This window comes from Berghia stephanieae, chromosome 14 (assembly GCF_034508935.2).
Source record: "Berghia stephanieae isolate SIO BIC M18660-M18661 chromosome 14, UCSD_Bste_1.3, whole genome shotgun sequence".
NCBI lineage: Eukaryota > Metazoa > Mollusca > Gastropoda > Nudibranchia > Aeolidiidae > Berghia > Berghia stephanieae.
The window spans coordinates 20,729,353-20,734,352 of NC_088373.1; the positions used below are offsets into that span (position 1 = coordinate 20,729,353).

General features: G+C 46.9%; 1 protein-coding gene across 7 annotated transcripts in view; it reads right to left on the reverse strand.

Moving 5' to 3' along the window:
• Positions 1–5,000, reverse strand: part of LOC144960010 (uncharacterized) — a 147,985-nt gene that overhangs the window by 46,202 nt on the left and 96,783 nt on the right. The window lies entirely within an intron of this gene.

A 5,000-nucleotide genomic window follows, 5' to 3' on the forward strand; every position in this document is an offset into this window, starting at 1 on the left:
ATATATATATATATATATATATATATATATATCTAACGATCTATCTATCTATCTCTATCTCTCTCTTTTTGTTTGTTTTTTTTCTTTCCCCCTCTCCCTTTATCTCCCTCCCCCCCCTCTCTCTCTCTCTCTCTCTCTCTCTCTCTCTCTCTCCGTTCTCTCTCTCCATTCTCTCTCTCTCTCTCTCTCTCTCTCTCTCTCTCAATATATAGCGTGAAACAGACAATAGCAATAGCTTGTTATCCTTGGGATAGGACACTAAAACTTTCAACTTGAGTTTTTATATAGCGCAATATCCACTTAATGGGCTCAAAGTGCTTTACAATGGATCCCAGACCAACAGCAACATACAAAATTTAAATGTAGGACGAAACATGACACCTGTTAGGCGATATTACAATTTAACGGTCAGGTATTCGTTTTACTCCTGAGTACAGTGAAAGAATGTGAGTAAAGACCCTTTTCCAAGGACTCAACTATGCGCCGAGCGAGGCTCGAACTCAGGACCTCCAAATCCAAAAGCGAGTGTTATACCACGAGACCACATAGACGCACTTGTCTATCGCAAAGAACTTTCCGCCATATCTAACAAACTCAGCTACCCATTCACACTGTTGGGTGGACAGCGGGGTCAGAAACAAACCACAAAAAAAAAAAAAATAATCTCGACTGCACCCGGGATCGATCAAAACCGTCCCTTTTCGTGCGAAGCGAGTGCTCTACCTACTGAGCTATGTATATCGGGAGGCCGCCTACCGATTTGGGTTTGGTGTGTTGGTTAAAAAATAATAATTGAGCTTTATATAGCCACTGAAATGTGCTCAAAGCGCTTTACAAGGAGTCCCTGGTCAACAGCAACATTTAACATGTAGGACAGGACATGACGCCTGTTAGGCGATATTACAATTTTTCGGACAAAGACAACGATGTTAACGGCCAGGCACTCATTTTACACCTGAGTACGGTGAGAGAATGGAAGTAAAGAGCCTTTTCCAAGGACTCAAGTATGCGCCGAGCACGAGGCTCGAACCCAGGACCTTCCGATCCGAAAGAGATTGTCATATCACAAGACCATACAGCCATGGTTGGTGGTTGGTGACAAATACGGTTTAGCGGAAATCGGGACTTTTAACGTTGACGTCTGGTTAGCGCGAATGGTGTTGTCATGCTTAGCTCCCACGTCGTGAGAACCCATTGAGTGCTCACCACGATCGCGTTGAGTCGAACGGAAACGCGTCTGGATACGCCTGGCGAGTTTTTTTCAACGAGTCGGTCTTTGCAGGATTGTAACGGTATTTTGTATGTAGGGGGAGGGGAAAGGGGGGAGGGAGAAGGGAGGAAGGGGGGGGGGGGGGGGGCGTAAAACGAGACATGAAGGGGTTTGACGATATTTTGTATGTAGGGGGAAGGGGAGGAGGGGGGATTGAGGGGTGGCGGGGGAGGGGAAGGGGGGAAGGGGTGGGGGCTTGGGGGGGGGGGGGGGGTAGACATAAAGGGGTTTTGTCAGTGTTTGATAAACACAAAAGATGAAAGGAATTTTTAGAAAAGAGGAGAAGAGAAATTTTAATGTGGCGGTTTGAATTGATTATGTGAGTGTGAGTGAGCCAATATTAATTGTTGTAGTAGTGTGGTTGTTGATGATGATGATGTTGCTGATGATGATGATGATGATGATGATGAGGGTTATGATGATGATGAGGGTTATGATGATGATGATATGATGATGATGATGATGATGATGATGATGATGATGATGATGACCATATTCCCACCATCACCACGACCGTCATCACGCTTCTCCACACCACTTTCTCCCTCTCTTGTCCTCATCTTCTTCTTCCTCCTCCTCCTCTTCCTCCTCCTCCTCCTCCTCCTCCTCCTCCTCCTCCTCCTCCTACCCTCCTCCTCCACCTTCTCCTCCACCTCCTCATCTTCCTCCTCCTCTTCCTTCTCCTCCTCCTCCTCATCTTCCTCCTCCTCTTCCTTCTCCTCCTCCTCCTCCTCATCATCTTCATCTTTCTCCTCCTCTTCCTCCTCCTCATCTTCCTCCTCCTCCTTCTCCTTCTCCTCCTCCTCTACCTCCTCCTTCTCCTCCTCTTCCTCCTCCTTCTTCTCCTCTTCCTCCTTCTCCTCCTCCTCCTCCTCCTCCTCCTCCTCCTCCTCCTCCTCCTCCTCCTCCTCGTCCTCCCTCTCCTTCTCCTCCTCCTCGTCCTCCCTCTCCTTCTCCTCCTCCTCTTCCTCCTCCTTCTCCTCCTCCTCCTCCTCCTTCTCCTCCTCCTCCTCCTCCTCCTCCTCGTCCTGCCTCTCCTCTCCTCCTCCTCCTCCTCCTTCTCCTCCTCCTTCTCCTTCTCCTCCACCTCCTCTTCCACCCACTCCTCCTCCTCCACCTCCTCCTCCTCGTCCTCCCTCTCCTCCACCTCCTCTTCCTCCTCCTCCTCTTCCTCCTCCTCCTCTTCCACCCCCTCCTCCTCCGCCACCTCCTCTTCCTCCTTTTCCTCTTCCTCCTCTTCCTCCTCCTCCTGATCTTCCTCCTCCTCCTCCACCTCCTCTTCTTCCTCCACCTCCTCCTTCTCCTCCTCCTCCTCCTCCTCATCTTCCTCCTCCTCTTCTTCCTCTCCTCCTTCTTCTCCTCCTCTTCCTCCTCCTCCTCCTCCTCTTCCTCCTCCTCTTTTTCTCCTCCTCATCCTCCTCATCCTCCTCTTCCTCCTCCTCTTCCTCCTCCTCCTCTTCCTCCTCCTCCTCCTCCTCATCTTCCCATCCCTCTTCCTCCTCCTCATCCTCCTCCTCCTCTTCCTCCTCCTCCTCCTCGTCTTCCTCATCCTCCTCTTCCTACTCCTCCTCCTCCTCCTCATCCTCCTCCTCCTCTTCCTCCTCCTCCTCCTCTTCCTCATCCTCCTCTTCCTACTCCTCCTCCTCTCCTCCTCATCTTCCTCCTCCTCCTCTCTCCTCCTCCTCCTCCTCTTCCTCCTCCTCCTCCTCCTCCTCTCTTCCTCCACCTTCTCTTCCTCCTCCTCTTCCTCCTCCTCCTCCTCCTCCTCCTCTTCCTCCTCCTTTCTCCTCCTCATCTTCGTCCTCCTCCTCACCCTCCTCCTCCTCTTCCTCATCCTCCTCTTCCTACTCCTCCTCCTCCTCCTCCTCCTCCTCATCTTCCTCCTTCTCCTCATCCTCCTCCTCCTCCTGTTCCTCCTCCTCTTCCTCCTCCTCTTCTCATCCTCATCTTCCTCCACCTCCTCCTCCTTCTCCTCCTCCTCCTCCTCCTCATCTTCCTCCTCCTCTTCTTCCTCTCCTCCTTCTTCTCCTCCTCCTCCTCCTGCTCCTCCTCCTCTTCCTCCTCCTCATCCTCCTCCTCCTCCTCCTCCTCCTCCTCACCTTCCCCAACACACCCCATCAGCCATCCAGCAAACTCATTGACAGTCAGTTCTTCAAATTCAATAAACAACCGTATCCATCCCAGGACCACCAGGCTTTATCAGTCGCCACCATCTACTTTCTCCACTCTCGTACTCTGGAAAAAAACACGAAATTCAGAATTTGGCCAGAAAACCCAGCCTTCAATTATCGATGATTAAGGTGACCCTCATCGTGGCAAAAATCTCAAACCTGGGACTTCAAATATAATTTGAAGTAAAAGTTTGTATTTTTTTCGGTCGAAATTTAAATCAATATAATACGGAATGAAAGTCTCATGGCTAAAATTTAAATTGATATAATATTGAGTAAAAATTTTATGGCCAAATTTTATATCGATATAATATTGAGTAAAACAATCCTGGCCAAAATTCAAATAACATGGTAAGGAGTAAAATAATCCTGGCTAAAATTTATATCGATATAATATGGAGTAAAATAATCCTGGCTAAAGTTTATATCGATATAATATGGAGTAAAATAATCCTGGCTAAAGTTTATATCGATATAATATGGAGTAAAATAATCCTGGCTAAAATTTATATCGATATAATATGGAGTAAAATAATCCTGGCTAAAATTTATATCGATATAATATGGAGTAAAATAATCCTGGCTAAAATTTATATCGATATAATATGGAGTAAAATAATCCTGGCTAAAATTTATATCGATATAATATGGAGTAAAATAATCCTGGCTAAAATGTATATCGATATGATATGGAGTAAAATAATCCTGGCTAAAATTTATATCGATATAATATGGAGTAAAATAATCCTGGCTAAAATTTATATCGATATAATATGGAGTAAAATAATCCTGGCTAAAATATATATCGATATAATATGGAGTAAAATAATCCTGGCTAAAATTTATATCGATAAAGCTAATAATATGGGCTAAGATATTTCATAACCGAAACAATTTTCGAAAAAGTGTTTTGTAAGCTCTCGGCAGTTATATCTGGTCTGGCTATCTAACTTCTTCATCAACAATTTCAGCGTTTTCTAAGCCTGAATAATAAAAAAAAATGGGTTCCTTCTTTATAATGGTATTTGCCCTGGCCGGCCAATTCAAATACGTGAAGACGACATGGCCACTGTTTCTCTTTTATATTTCATTTTCCTATCGCCTACCCCCTCCCACTCCTCTCTCTCTCTCTCTCTTCACCCTCTCTCTCTCTCTCTCTCTCTCTCTCTCTCTCTTCCTCCCCGTCCCCTCTCTCTCCCTCCACCCTCTCTCTCTCTCTTCACCCCCCTCTCTCTCTTTCTTCCTCCCCCTTCCTCTCTCTATCTCTCTCTCTCTCTCCCTCCCTCTCCCTCTCTCTCTCTCCCTCTCTCTCCCTCCCTCTCTCTCTCTCTCTCACTCTCTCTCTCTCTTTTTTTTTCTTCCTCCCCCTCTCTCTCCCTCCCTCTCCCTCTCTCTCTCTCTCCTTCTCTCTCCCTCTCCCTCTCTCTCTCCCCCTCTCTCTCTCTCTCCCTCTCTCTCCCTCCCTCCTCTCTCTCTCTCTCTCTCCTCTCTCTCTCTCTCTCTCTCTCTCCCTCTCTCTCTCTGTCTATTTGTTTAAACCTTTCCACGTCTAGATATTT